General features: G+C 36.7%; 2 long non-coding RNA genes across 14 annotated transcripts in view; one reads left to right on the top strand and one right to left on the bottom strand.

Annotated features, from left to right (window-relative positions):
• The window catches only part of LOC136255818 (uncharacterized), a 9965-nt gene extending 7203 nt beyond the window's left edge, over window positions 1-2762 (top strand). For 7 of the 13 annotated variants that reach the window (XR_010701144.1, XR_010701148.1, XR_010701128.1 and 4 more), the window contains 6 exons: window positions 1-43; window positions 869-1336; window positions 1395-1475; window positions 1893-2047; window positions 2097-2237; window positions 2588-2762. The exon at window positions 1-43 is cut by the window's left edge and continues 53 nt beyond it. This is a non-coding gene — a long non-coding RNA (uncharacterized lncRNA). Of the gene's footprint in view, window positions 44-428; window positions 538-868; window positions 1337-1394; window positions 1476-1892; window positions 2048-2096; window positions 2238-2587 lie in introns of all 13 variants that reach the window. The other 6 variants (XR_010701136.1, XR_010701117.1, XR_010701123.1 and 3 more) reach the window with 4 other exon arrangements.
• Window positions 1059-7771, bottom strand: LOC136255914 (uncharacterized). Its single transcript, XR_010701204.1, has 2 exons — window positions 7550-7771; window positions 1059-1301 (listed from the first exon to the last, which is right to left on the bottom strand). It is a non-coding gene; the product is annotated as an uncharacterized lncRNA (long non-coding RNA).
• Window positions 7772-15406: the final 7635 nt, after the last annotated feature.

Genomic DNA, 15406 nt, shown 5'->3' with positions numbered 1-15406 from the left:
AGGTGGCTGAAATTTTACTGGCTGGATTCTGCACTTGTGTAAAGTAAGTGGAATATTATGGGTGGAATTTATATGACTGAATTGTATATATTGGACTGTTTATTGTACAGTGATAATATTTTCTGTATCTTTTCAGTGAGGATCAGGTGATCCTATTAAGACTGTGCAATAATAGTAAAACCTATATCTCGATAAGTGACAACCATTTTATCTTGATAATCGATATTATCTCGATAACAATGTAATATTGTAAGCACAAATTTTACATATTTGTTGACATAAAGTCCTTTCAAGTCAGAAATTTTACCTGTTCCTCATTTAATTCGAAACCTTTCCAATGGTTTTCATCTCACTGTGGTTGATATACACTAGATTACGTAGATTTACTATTATCTCGATAATGAAAATCATTGTCTACTTTACGATAGGTGATTTAGGTATCTGGATTATCTCCCAGCTCTAGATCCCATACTAGTACTGGAAAGTGTAGCATGAGGTGGCTGAAAGTTGATTGCTTGGATTTTGCACTTGTGTTAAGTGTGTGTGTGTGTGTGTGTTAAGTGTGTGTGTGTGTGTGTGTGTGTGTGTGTGTGCGCGTGCGTAGTACAGTTTTGTGTGTGTGTGTGTGTGCGTGCGCGTGCGTAGTACAGTTTTGTGTGTGTGTGTGTGTGTGTGTGTGTGTGTGTGTGTGTGTGTGTGTGTGTGTGTGTGTGTGTGTGTGTGTGTGTCAGGGCCTGAAATTTTCTATCAAATATTTTCTGAAAAACATTTCTATCAGACAATATTCACAATCAAAATTAAACACATAGCAAGACAGGTATACACATACTGAAATTAAATTTCGTTAAGCTAACTATCACCTATATAGATGGGATGTAAGTGTACCAGACGAAGAATACTTGACAAACAAAAAGAGAACACTTGCATCCATACACAGAGACTACAAGGACAAGAAATACTCCTGCAAGTGCTTGCCATTATTAAACATAGAAACTGACCACATACTTCCCGACGAACTACATTTACTTTTGAGAATAACAGATGTGTTGCTTCAGAACTTGATTGCAACTGCAGTTGCCAATGACAAACACACAGTGGGTACAAAGTGAAAAGTTTTACAGGGACCAATGTTAAATTCTGTTATTCACAATATAAGGAGATGTGGTGTTCCATTCCACGTTTGGACGCCAAAAGATGAATCATCTTCTGGAAATACATCTTATTCTTTTACTTCATTAGTCGGGTATCAAAAAAAGAATTTAATGAAATTCTTTCCATCAAAGATTTTGCTGTGTCAGCATCTGAAAAGGCAAAAGATGTACAAAAATTATGGGAGGTAATCATGTGTATATACACAAGTGCATGACTGTAATAATAAAATACACATTATTCAGGATTTTAGAGACATATACGACATCATTTCTGCAAGGAACCCATTTAACCCACTTTTTGGCTATGAAAAGCTACAGAATATGGTAAGTACATGACAGAAGAGCTTGTAGGGACTGTGCAAAAAAAATTACATCACTGTTCTATTCCACATATTTTCAAAATATAATTCACCCTCAGAATTTATGCTTTTCAACAAATTGTTGATGGGGCTTTGAAGCAAGGATAATTATAGATTAATCAATTAAGGCAAGATATATAATTTAGTTGCATGGAAAAATGGTTAGCAATTGAGAATTAAATTTTTTTATGAGTAATGACTGCTCTATTAGAGTATCCAATAGAAAATTTAATTGTTATTATCCCTGTAGTAGCGTATCTGTTATTACAACACAAGAATAATAATTATTGCATTTTCTGCCCAAGCATACAAAATCAATTTTTACATTCCTAAGATGTATACTATTTTATGTTAAGCATAGTAACATGTGCTATACTTACAGGTGAATGCGTGGGTTAAATCGTATACCGACTTGAAGGGATTACATATGAACTAGCTACCGTCCTAAGTACGTCACTCCTTATATGCACATTTTATCATACCATGTGGGATTCTTTATTAAAAAATATGGAAACATAAAACAATTCAGTTGTCAAGGTAAGTTGAATCACATGCATGCTACTCATTGATATTCTTAAATTTACAGCTGTGGAGAAAAAGAATGACGCCTGCAAGTCCACCTATTTCAAATCGTCAGATAAATGGAATCCTACTGTAGATATCATAAAGCACCAACAGAAACTCAGTAAATTGGCTGTATATGAAAGGAGAAAGAGAACATACACACGTATGTATAGTTAAGGATGTGGGAATTATGAACAAATTATTTTAGAAATAATGATAAGAGTTAAGTTACTCAGGTATACTATAATAGAGCAGTCATTTACTCTAATAGAATGATCAGAGGAAAATACCAAGTACTCTTTTACTGCATTAGTCACTAAGCATTCTGATAAACTTCCTTGCAAAGCAATTTTCTCAACATTTTGGTTACAAAAGAAATGGCTATGAAAATAGAATATAATTTAGGGAATAATAGACAACTTGACTGGAATAGAATAATAGTAAAAATTTGAGCGTATTTCCTACAACCCTATTTAAATTGTTGTTTTACTATGCACATGATTCTATATGCAGGCAACGCAAAGCATCATGGTGGCGGAATGGTGGCATTCTTGCAAACAGAGCAAAGAGGCGTAAAACTGATTAGTTACTTAATGATACTGTTGTAAAATTAATGCATATAGTAGATTTTATATTAATTACTGTGCTTAATTTACAAAAAGAAGGAAAAAAAACAATGATGCTAATAAATGATCTCAAGAGTATAGAGTATAGGTCAGCATATAAAATTAACAGATACCAGCACAAAAGTAGCGTAAAAATGTGTAAGGGGTGTGGTCATGAATGATGAAACAAAGGCTCATTTGTAGCTCGAGTTGTAGATATTAATCTGTAGGAATTGAGAAACTGCTTGCAGGTGAACAACAAAGAATACAAGGCTTGTGCACAGAGATTTTAGCTTGATCTCTCAATTTTATATTTTCATCTGCAAATGGTGGGTCTGTCTAGCCTGTGAAACAAGTTGACATACTCTTAGCTGTGTTTGGGACCTATAGTGGAACCTCCCTTATACAGACCTCAGACACCTCCATCTTGTAGTTTATTGACTGACCATAATGAAGTTCAGTTTATATGAAAGCACAAGGAGGGAGCCTAAAGGTTGCTATTTATCTATCAGGTGGCTTGTGTATTCTACTAATAATAACTACCACTTGGTTGCTAGGTGATAATGGAATTTTACATCCAAGGGAAGTGACCATGAATGTTCTGTAGTGACTTCCCCTCTGCCCACTAAACCACATAGCACTAACTGATAGCAATAACATTACAGTGGAACAATTTAAGGACACAATAGAAAAAACCTCCATAATAAGGACAAAAATTTGGTCACAACAAGTCTGCATTCTTGTCCAGCTTTGCCACATATTGTCCCAAGTCTGGTTAATACATTTCCAAATATCCGTAATTGTCGTTACGTTTTGGTTGCATCATTCTCACAAAGAATTATGAAAGGAGAAAAAATGGCTGACAAACCCAACGTATATGACAACCTTCGACAAGACGAAGCTAAAAAAATAGAGAGGTTCCATTGTACTTGTACTAGCATTGGTACTTGCCCTATGTGCAGGACCATCTCCACATTTTAAAGCCAGACCAAGCATTAAACACCAGCACTGTTCATGTAGCTATGTAGTATGCATGATGATGTCACTTTTTTAAAGAGCATGAAGTTTTCTTATGCCATCAAAAACCGAAGTTGTTTGTTTGTTGGGGGTTTGTTTGTTGTGGTTTTGACAAGAATAAAGATCAATTATTCAGTGAGTCTTCCCTACCAGTGACTTCAACATGCTGTAAAGAACAAACAAAAGCATTGGTACCTGCTTTACATGCAGGACAACTAATGTGACATATTGGGAACTAAGCATTGTACTTGTACAGCATATTAAACATGTAGTATGTTACTCCATACATTTCTGCAATACACACAGTAGTATGTACCAGGCCACCTGGATAAGAGAGGTTCCACTGTAGTTAACATGGTCACTATAGAGAGGCCACGAAGTATGCTTGTTTTGGACTGCAAGGGCGGTTAAAGCAGATAGATTAAACGTTGCATCTTACATGACAATCCATGCTTAATCTTCAAGTAGTTTGCTACTGTCAGCAGGAAAGTAAACAGAATGTTATTAGTCTCTACTGGACCACAACTCAATGGATCAGTGCAATGTTCTGCCAGGTACATATACTTTTACATACTCATTTTGCAGAAGCCCCAGCTACGTAAATTTACTTTTGGCATTTTCTCAAACTGCAAAGTAGGCTAGCACTTCACATGTTACTACTCACCAAGCACTTTACCACCTTTACATGTTACCATTCACAATGTACCGTATAGCATAAATATTTCAATTTGAAAAATTTTTTTGACAGGTATTATTTTAGCATTGTAATTTAGACCTCCATGTTATGTAATAGAATTTTTTCAAATTATTACAACACTGTTCAACCTTGAAACCCCTCTCCCCCTTAGAAATATTTAGGCCAACATTTATTAATTAGTTGTTTCCTGTCCCCAACAGAACAATCAACTAGTGCGGGCGGGCAGTTATTATTAATAAACTTTTTTTTTAAATCATCAAAATACTGCAAAAACAAGCATCAGATAGCCAGCTGGCTGCCTCAGTGAAGTAAAATGAATCATCTGCAAGGGCGGATCCAGGGGGGGTTCCAAGGAACCCCCTTTTGAAAGAGCCTCTCTTACTCGAGATACTCTAATAGAGCAGTCAAATCGATATACTCTAATAGAGCAGTCACAGTAGTCTTTTGAGGAGCAGTGTAGCAAGTTATGTATCTAGATATAAATAAGGAAATATAATTGGTAAGGGTATCTATGGTGAGGGGGCAGCTGTTGACCTTTTTTTTTTTTTTTTTGGTCTTCAACTTACAGCTAGGCAGAAGTTGCAATTCCAAAATGGAACCCCACTTTTTAATAGTCTGGATCCGCCCCTGATCTGTAGGGTCAAACAACCTGCAAAACTCCAATAAACAATCACATTTGTGTGCTGAGATATACGTATGCTGGGACAAATGCTGGATGCACACAAATTACAAATAATTTCCATGTTTCTAATTATTTATAAATCCTAATAATTACCAATGCGGGCGACAAAATTTAAAACTGTACGTGGGAAGGTGACAGGAAAAATGTATTAAGAAATGTTGGCCTTAGGTTATATCACCAATAGAGGTTTATCCGTTTTTGTTATTTTCAGTTAGTAACAGTTACTAGACACCATGTTTTTTGAGGCAAAAATCAATGGGACCAAGTGAAACTTTTTGCACAATTAAAGAATGACTTGGGGGGAATTGCTACACCAAATGAGTTACTTATATCATGTGACATCAAATGGATAACCTCTATAGCCTGATTTGCTACTATTTAGCACCAACGATGCTGCTACCTGAGTGCAAATTTAATTATTTATAGTCAACTAACCACAATGAGAGGAAGGCAAGCCTCACACATGTTGCTGTCAGACCTTCAGTGCTGGCCACCTAGCTGGGCACTGTAACAGGGGCGGATCTAGGATTTCAGAAGGGGGGGGTGCTAACATGGAAATTTTTATATGTGGCAAGAAAGTTAATACAACTAGTGTGTGAAGCACACTCAGTGTGCGAAGCATGCTCTATCTAGGGGGGTCTGGGGGCATGCCCCCCACAGGAAAATTTTGCAAATTTGGCCTATTTAGATAGTAATTTTGAGTGAAAAATGATGTCACTTTGTTAATGTGATACCATTATTCCCCTGCAGCTTGTCAATAATAACTAAAGGGTGCAGCCATCTAGCTAAAATTCAATCTTAGACTAACATCTTAAAGAACTAGTAGTGGAAATGTATGGGTATCAGCTGCACATGATCAAATTTAGTGTTTTGAAGTATAGCATAATTTACAGTCTCATGGCTCAAACTACACTAGCTGTCCAAACAGTAGAGAGGGTAAGTGTGAGTGGAGAGGTCAAGTAGACTGACTTACCAGTGTGTGGGAGTACATGTGCACTCAGCTGTATAGAATTCTCCAGCTAGGGGGGCTCTAGATCTGGTGGCATATATACTCCCGGACCTCCGGAAAATGGCTATCACAAGATTGAATCTAGAAGCCATTTTTAACCAAACGTGGGTACAGTATGAATGAGTTCAGTTGGAAGTAATTTTAATTAAAAAACAGAACTATACACTGTTTCTTGTTATTGGATTTTAAGAAAATGTATAATAGTGGCTTGCCAAAGAGAATGAAGAGTGCATAGGTAAGGCCAAGGAGAATATTTAACACACAGGATTGGATCTACTTCATATATAGCCACTGTTCTGTGGTGTAGGTTGCTATTTCAATCTAACTTTTAAAATGATGGATCCATCCATCAACTAGTCTACAAATACAACCAGTTTTTGGCCACAACTAACCCCTTTTTACCACACAATGATCATGACAACGTAAACGCTGCAGTATCATTTGAACCGGCTTAAAGTTGAGCTTCGATAGTGCAAACTCCAGAAGCTGCTAGATTTAGACAAATGTAGCATGGGATTTGATCAAATAAGGGAAACAAAAACGAACAGCTCTCAGATGTTGCAGCCTTGTGAACTTTATAAATGTTAAGAAATTCACTATTATTATATAAGACTATTGTTTTACTTGCAAGAGAAACATTTCAACCCAACAATCAAGTTTGTAACAGAGCCTAAAAAACTTAAACTATTTGACAGAAAAGGTTATTTTCAGAATAGATTTTCAATTAATAATGTTTTATACAATCTAGTACATTAAAGGTATAAATCTTTTACCTAAAGTGATTGGTATATGGTAGGATGTTTGGTACAATGGTGAGGGTAGCAGTGCACAGGTCTAGAAGAATAGGTTTAATTTCAGCTTACACTCTGGTAACTTCTTGGAAATTATAGTTTTAATGATGCATGTTCTATTAGAGTAGTTGACTGTTCTATTACAGTATTTCGGATTTAGCAGCTTCAAAGGTAGACTTACTCCAAAAGTATCATTTTAAACTCTTCTTAGTAATTCTTGGATAAGATTAGCTATTCCCCTTGCTCTTTCCATCTTTTCATTGCCCATACATGTGTATAAAATGTAACTGCACCTGTACTACAGCTTCTAGAAGCTTCCTAGCTTGCTCATTGTAAAAGTTTGGAGGGGGGGTACTTCAGCCCCCCAAGCACCCTCCTAAATCCGCCCTTGCTGTAAAGCGTCAACAATAAGTACGGAAACGCCTCGGGAAACGCCGGCCCTACTTGTGGATGGAATGCGACATATCCCTCGCCTCACCCGTCACTTAAACTTTAGTAACAAACGGTGGACATACTAGTAACATTGAGTCGAACATAAAACGTATAGCTGCGGGCAGAGTTTAATAGCTACATCATGTCCGGACCCACAGAAAGGCAAGTACGACTAAATGCGCGAAAATTAGTCGTAAAACATTTTGACACACAAATATTAATCACAGTACGCTACTGCTAACCTGTAGAGATGGAGAAGACACCTCAGAAGACACCCGATGATGAGTAGATGCCTGGCCAGATCTGTCAAAACTATTAGCAAAATTATGATAGAGGCGCTTTTCAATAAACTCCGCTTATTCTAGTAATTTATTGTAGTTTACAAAGATTGGATATGGGAGCTTTTTAAAAAAAATTGTTTGTACTATGAAAATCGTCAAATTCAGACTTAGTGGTTGGTTAAATGTTTTAACAAAAGATTGTTCTATCACAAGGGAACCGGGAAACACAGAAAACTTCATGCCTGGATTGTTAGTTAGTCTCGCGTAGCCAGACCCTTTTCTTTCTTTTGTGTGGGGGCGGGAAAGAAAAGGGTCTGGTAAACATAGTATAGCATTTTCAACAAAGTCATGCACAATAACTATAAAGGCATGTACAATATACATAGCGGATATTTTTCACCAAGCCAGGGACAGTTTTCAATTACCGTCATCCACCGACTGAACCAACTTGAAAAGTAATGTACATATTACAACAATAACTAGGCTAAGCATACTACTATACCATGGAATTTATGTCACAGTAAAATAATTATTCTGTGAGTGTCATAACAATTGCTATATCCATGCAGCTCCAAAGGTTTGCCCTAAAAGCTGCATATAGCTAAGTATCAGGAGTGTAACTAGTTACTTTTGTAACTTAAGAAATAAAATGCATTACATCCCTCGCAACTATATAGTAATTTGTACCTGTGTAGTTTCAACTGTTCAAAAAGTAACAAAATAATAGTGGTAATGCTACAGCATGACCAGATCTGCAATAACCCAATGCATTTTTGAATACTCATCAAATATCTTTAGTCAGTCTCCTTAGCCTATAGTGTATGTCATGGTAAAGTTTTAGTCTGATATGCCAATAACGTTTGGAGTTACAACGTTACAACCATGCAAAGTTACAACAACATAAAGATCGATTTGTACAGCAAGCATAGCTGGGGAAAATAAATTACAAGGCACTTAATAAAATGGTTATATATTACTTATACAAATGCAATGATATATTCGAATAGAGCAATCACAGTATTCTTCAGAGGAGCAGTGTAGCAAGCTTATAGGAAATATAGTTTATGAGGAGCAGCTATTGTCATTGTCAGCACATAATGACTTCTTTTTTGGTCTTCAACTTACAGCTAGGCTGAAGTTGTTAATCAGACTGAAACCCTCCTTGCCCTGGGCCCCTTAATTTCTCTGGGTGACCCTGTGGGTCAGTCAGTGGTCATCTTCAAGCTCCAGCAAGCTTCTGGTTGTAAAACAAGCACAAGAACCTAATAACCAGCCACCATGTGGCGGACAGAGAGATGAAACTGATTGCATTGAAATGGAGATACACACCGGGGAAGAAGCACCTCAACGAGCTGCTGCTCATCGTATGCCACTTGCAGTATGGCAAAAAGTACGTATAAGACATTAATTGAATAGCATGTATAGGAGGCTGGGGTCACAGAACCATCAAGCAGCCCCTAGTCCAGCCCAGTGGTGGTGGTACAAAAGAAGGATGGGAGCTTAAGATTCAGTGTGGACTATAAGAAGTTCAACAAGGTCACCAGGAAAGATACCTTCCTGCTGCTATGAATAGACAGTTTACTAGAACAAAATACTTCACAACACTAGACCTGGCCAGTGGATACTGGCAGATTAGGGTTACATCTAAACTCAAAAGTGAAGACTACAGAGCTCTCAACTGGTGGAAATCACTTTGAGTGAGAACATAAGTGAAAATGAGTGAGATTGGTATGAAAATGAGTGAGATTATGCAGAGGGCAGGAGACATCTGCAGTGTGTGAATCACACTCCTAAATACAAAGGATTTCGCCTCTAGTCTGGGGGTATGTTGCAACCCAAGACATTTTCAGATGCAATTTTGATCAAAAATTCATGAATTTTGGACAAAAATCATACAGATATTAATCACATACAGAAAGAGATTATATTGCATATTGTATACAGCTATTATATAATTCATTGTTAGCTGCTGTGTGCCCTGTTATATTCTGATGTTGCTTTCTTCGCAGATTTGAGCACTGCTGCTGCAGGACTGCATATATGACAAGGCTCTGTTTTTTTTATTATGAACTGAATAAATGCAATAACTATACAACATGGAAATGACTTAGTATATAATAATTGCATGCTAAAAATAATGTGAAGTCAGTTAATTAGCTAGCTATTAGATGTGCACAATGAGTTCAATAATGGCTAAGGAAGACTTTCTGTTTACATGGCTTCTATTGATGGTTGGAAGGTCGCTGAACAATCCTAACATATGTGTAACACTCATGAATACAAGTTGCATTAAGCGCACCCTTACGAGTGATCACGTGATGCTAAGAAATGGCTGCTTTAGTTCGAGATTTATACTTTGAGACAGATAGATTAATGCGTGAGTTTAGAGGTGTTGTGAGTGAGAGAGTGAGATTTTGCTTCAATGCGTGAGACTCACGCGGAATGCGTGAGAGTTGAGAGCTCTGACTGACTACATTTGTCACACCACATGGACTGTTCCAGTTTAGGGTGATGCTGTTCAGGCTGACCAGTTTTCCAGAGACTAATGCAGAGTGGGCTAATGAGTCTGAGCCCTGTAGATTTGTCTCTGTACATTGCAATGCATTAATATGTGACCGTCTCAGCAAAAACCCGACTTGTTCGCACATTTAATAAAAAAATTTTTATTTACTCAGCACTATCAGCAGTGTCCAAGGAATGGACCACCAAAGTTTCAGCCTTCTGTGGCATGTGGTTTTGGAATTATAGCGTTAGACAGTAGGAAGAGCAAGGTAATCGATTTGTACAGTGGCTATACTGAAAATAAACTACAGGTGCTTACATTCGTAGCCATAACTTCCGTTTGAATTAGTCTACAACGTTGAAATTTGGCTTAAAACGTTCACCATAGATCAGCACATCAGCCAAGGTATAGTATTAGCCCTGTAGATACTTGCGCATATGGATATGAAGGCGGTTTGGTAGAAGAAACGATGACAATCTTGTTTACGTTTACCGAATTGTAAACAAAAGCACATGACATGGATACCGTTGGAGCTGCAGAAACGGAACAAAGATTTTTTTGCTGATACGGTCACATATACTCTAGAGTCTAGAACTTCACCAGAGCACTTAGAACAGCTTAAGCTGGTAATCCAGAGAATAAAGCAAGCAGGCTTGAAGCTAAAGCCTAGCAAGTGTTATTTTATGAGGGAGGACCAGAGGTAGAATAATTGGGCCATATCCTCACCCAAGACTAACCCACAAACAGTAGAGGCAGTTCAAAACAAACAGATCTGTGAATTGCTATAACGCAATGAAACCTAATGGATCATATACATTGCTCTAATGGTAGGCATTCCAGCCCGATTTTTAAATTTTGTAAATATAGGCTTTTTATATGCTCAATAGATAAGAGTATTGATTGCTGATCTCAGAAATATATAGTTTGTTGGGTTGGAATTAGCTACTTTGTCATGCACAGTGCTTAAAAACTGAAAAAAGGTACATTTTTTCTCCAGGGCTCCCCATACATTTTAAAGGGGAAAATGGCACAATTGAATCAGGAAGCCATCTAGCAATCTGGACTATCTTGAAACTGCAGTTGCTTCTAGCTGCACGTTTGTACATGTAATGAGAGTAACTTCAGATCTTATTGGATCTCAGTGATCTTTGTATGCTTTGTGGTGAGCAAATATGCTTCACCTACTGCACACTTCTTGATGCAATGGTGTATATGCATAGGTAAGTGACTATCTCAAGTTGGTTAAAACATCAAGTTAACAACTTATAAAGGTAAACAACTAAAGTGGAGGTGCCACAATGATGCAACAATACTTAAGGTGGAGTTGGGACTTTGAAGTGGGTTATACTTTTGAGCTGATGACACAGCCATCAGAAAACTGCTCTAGAGCTGAAAATCGCTAACCCGAGTGAAGTAACTACGCACTTTAAAGTAACCACCAGTGACTACCTTTCACCCAACATTACGTTTTTTTAAGTTTTAAAGTATTCTACATACATTACAAGGCTTGAAAAGATTACAAAACAACACAAAACTCACTCATACGTAACGCGCACGATAAAACTAAGATTTTCAAGATGATCAGCATGTGGACAAACCCCACAGCGATTTTCATCCTCATTGGAGCTCGGACGATGGAGCAATCCCAAGTTAAACACGAGTTGTCATTTTGTGCCAGGGTTCTATTGGGGAATATACGGAGAATTTCTTTATTAAAAAATCTCGGATACTGGAATGCCTACTAATGGAGTGGGAAACAGACTAAACAGCAGATTTATATGTTAACACCATGCTTTAATAGCTATGCAGTAAAAATGAGTTGTGTCATTATAAAAATAATTATCTGAAATGCAAAATATCATTTTTGAACTGTGTTTGCGTGTGCTCTCGTGTATGTTTCGTTTTGATTCTGTTATAACATGAAATTTGTTATTATGACAAAATAATTTTTACTGTGTACTTTTCACTCTGGCAAAATATTGAGATAACTACGTAGAACACTGAGTTACATGCATGGCTCAGTTTTCTACAAAACATGCACTTGGCTTATATAGTATAATTTGTATAAAAACAACAGTTACTGGTGCACGGTACTGACTATGTGTAGTACAGTGTGCCAGACTTTGTGCCTCACCAACAACTATCTCCATTATCAAAGTTAGCTAAATACTGTAAATTTGTGACTATGCATATGTTGCTTACAAATGTGTTGACTACGTACTTGAACGTTAAACTTCCCTTTTGTTTTACCTCATGTTATCGTATAAATGTTTTATACTCTTAAACTTTGTGTTGATGTCACATTCATACAAACATCACATCAAAGTTAAAGCAAACTGAAAACTGAAATGGTTTCTAGACAATTGAAGAACTGAGATTGGCTGAAAAAAAAATGTGGATACATCATCATCCTCAGTTCACTAAATTGTCTAGAAATCTTGTCAGTGCATTCTATGTATGTAGTCTTAGATTTCATGTTGTAAGTACATTACAATTGTTTGCATCACCTCATGTGGTGTAATGGATACTTCTTCTGCTGCAGGTTTCTAACCATTTAATTAGTAACCTCACCACAGGGTTTCTAACTTAGTTAGTAACCTCACTACAGGTTTCTAACTTAGTTAGTAACCTCACTACAGGTTTCTAACTTAGTTAGTAACCTCACTACAGGTTTCTAACTTAGTTAGTAACCTAGTTAGTAACCTCAAAGGAAATTTTCTTAGCGTTGTTATGAAAACCTATGAAAGAATTCAAAGCTGTTAAGGTATATAGGGCTTTTGTAGTCTGATCGCTGTTATGTGAGTCTGCATGAATTTGAATACAAGCAGCAACCAGCAGTGCATGCAGATGTGTATAATTTAACTGTAACATGATGAAGCAGCAGTACATTATTGTGTGAATGACATAGTTATGATTTTTTGGTATGGAAGTTGAAGCTAGCCTATTTAACAGTGTTGACTTGAGGACGGTCTTCAGTAATACTAACACAGAACAAGAAGATACTGATTTGAGGACAGTCTTCAGTAATACTAACACAGAACCTGAAGATACTGATTTGAGGACAGAAGTTAATAACCTCTTGAACAGCAATAACGTGCTTCAAAACAATTTGTATGATGTAGCAGATCGGATAAACAAATACAAACACCGTTCTGAAGGGATAATTGCCATAACTTTACTTACTATTCTAATTGGAGTAATTATTATTGTCATTACATTTATAGTTTTGCCTCTTATTCCCATTGTTTCACTTTTTACAGGTGTATGTGGTGGTGCTGTGTTAGTAGCTGGAATTACTATACTAATTGTAACACTAGTATTTGAGAGAGTGAATAAGAACAAAGCAAGAGTAGATGGAAATCAATCAATATCAGACTATATAGATGACATTGCTAATATAAAAAATGAGCCACTAAGGAAAAAGAATGTTATAAAACGTTATAAAAGGTTAACAGTAAGAAATATAAAAAATACGCTGTTACCTACACTGAGACATCACAGGGATGTGCTAATTAGCTTGTACTGTAAATAATACATTTATGGTAAATTCTATACTGTAGCTAGCTATTAATAGTTTTGATTTGTTGTGACAATAATCTCATGTGTTTGTGTACAGTTTGTCCAGAGCTATATAATATAACAACTGTCATTATATCATTTCCACACATGCATGCATAAATATATGTATGCTATTCGGGTTACCATAATTATGTAGCTAGTACAGTTGCTAGAAATTATGCAGTTGGCTTTTTACCTAATAAATAGGGACCCGCCGATTATGCTGGCATAGTAATGAGCATAATAGGTGCCTGAAAGCATTGAGCATAATGCTAGCATAATAGGCAGAAAACTTGTGCAATGCTATAAATTCTTGCTTATCAAAATACATAACCAACAAAAAGATAGATATACTCTAATAGAACAGTCAGTAACTCTAATAAAATTATCAGGTAGCTGACTGTTCTATTAGAGTATATCGATATTTTCTGTGACATGCATTTTGACAAGCAAGATTTACAGTCTGTGCTTCAACCACTTACTGCTTTTCCATAAAGTGCAAAGTTATTAGAAAAATATGGGAACTGAGGTAAAAATATTGAGCATAATTTAAGCATAATAGGTAAATTTTTGAGCAGTGCAGCATAGCATAATAGGTAAAATTATGAGCATAATCGGCGGGTCCCTACTAATAAAGCAACCAGTACCATCATGTGACTATTAGGACTAAATAAACTATGTATCATACATCCACATCTGCATGTCCTAAAGTTTGTAATTTGTTGTCATGTCTAGCTGCATTATAAACTACCAGCAGTCTAGCACTATTCTAATCCTAAGCACATGCACTTTTTAAAATTTGTTGGTACTCTCTGTTATATAGGCGACTAATTTACTTGCCCTTCAATTGCAGAGTGGTACCAGGAATGTCGATCAAACCATAAAGCTGTGTGAATTGTTTTTGCAAATTAGCACTTGAATTCCAGAGAAGCCTGCAGCTGCCTATAACTGAAATTCATTATAAATGTACATAGACCCTTTTCTGTAAACAAAGACATACTCTTTCTCTTGTAGAAGAATACAATGTAGTTTGATGTCCCTTGTCATCTCTAGAAAGCAATTGAAACTGTAGCAAACCCTCTTGCAGTATAGCCATTCTTTTAAGCATACTTAATACCTATGCAGACACATAATAGTCCAGGACATTGTGAATGATAATGGAGGAGATTTTATCCCTCTTGTATGTGAGACCTTTGGTGTTTGGTCACCATATGCCCTATCAATTTTAGGATTCATAGCTGACAGAACAACTGTTAGAAACGGTTTACCTCGAAAGTTTGCTAGGCGCCAACTTCTCCAGCAACTGTCTGTGACTTTGTGGAGGTACAATGCAAAAATGATACTCCGCCAGTATTCGCTTAAACTGCTGAGGACGAATTTCCTGACTTTGACATTGGTTAAGTTAAGTACGTATAGGTATAGTAATAAGTATATAGTTAGGTAATAAGTAGTAGTATGTTGTAGTTTTCAGTATGTACGTGTGTTATGATCATAGTTTGCAGCACCATTATCCTACAGTCGTAATTTCATTCCCTTCTGTTGTATCTTATAAATGTGACTAACGAAATAAGCTGTAGCTATATAGTAAGAAGAACCTAACCCTAAAGGTGAAGAAGAAACCAAAGCTGAACTCTAACCCTAACGCTAATACTACTAGACGCTTCCCCTAAAGTCTACTCGTGGCAACTACTGGACGCATCCCCTAAAGTTGACTAGCTACTCGTGGCAACTATTGGACGCTTCCCCTAAAGTCTACT

Source organism: Dysidea avara, chromosome 1 (genome assembly GCF_963678975.1).
Source record: "Dysidea avara chromosome 1, odDysAvar1.4, whole genome shotgun sequence".
Lineage (NCBI taxonomy): Eukaryota > Metazoa > Porifera > Demospongiae > Dictyoceratida > Dysideidae > Dysidea > Dysidea avara.
Note: the sequence above shows the minus strand (reverse complement) of the source record. Positions and strands in the feature narration are given on the sequence as shown.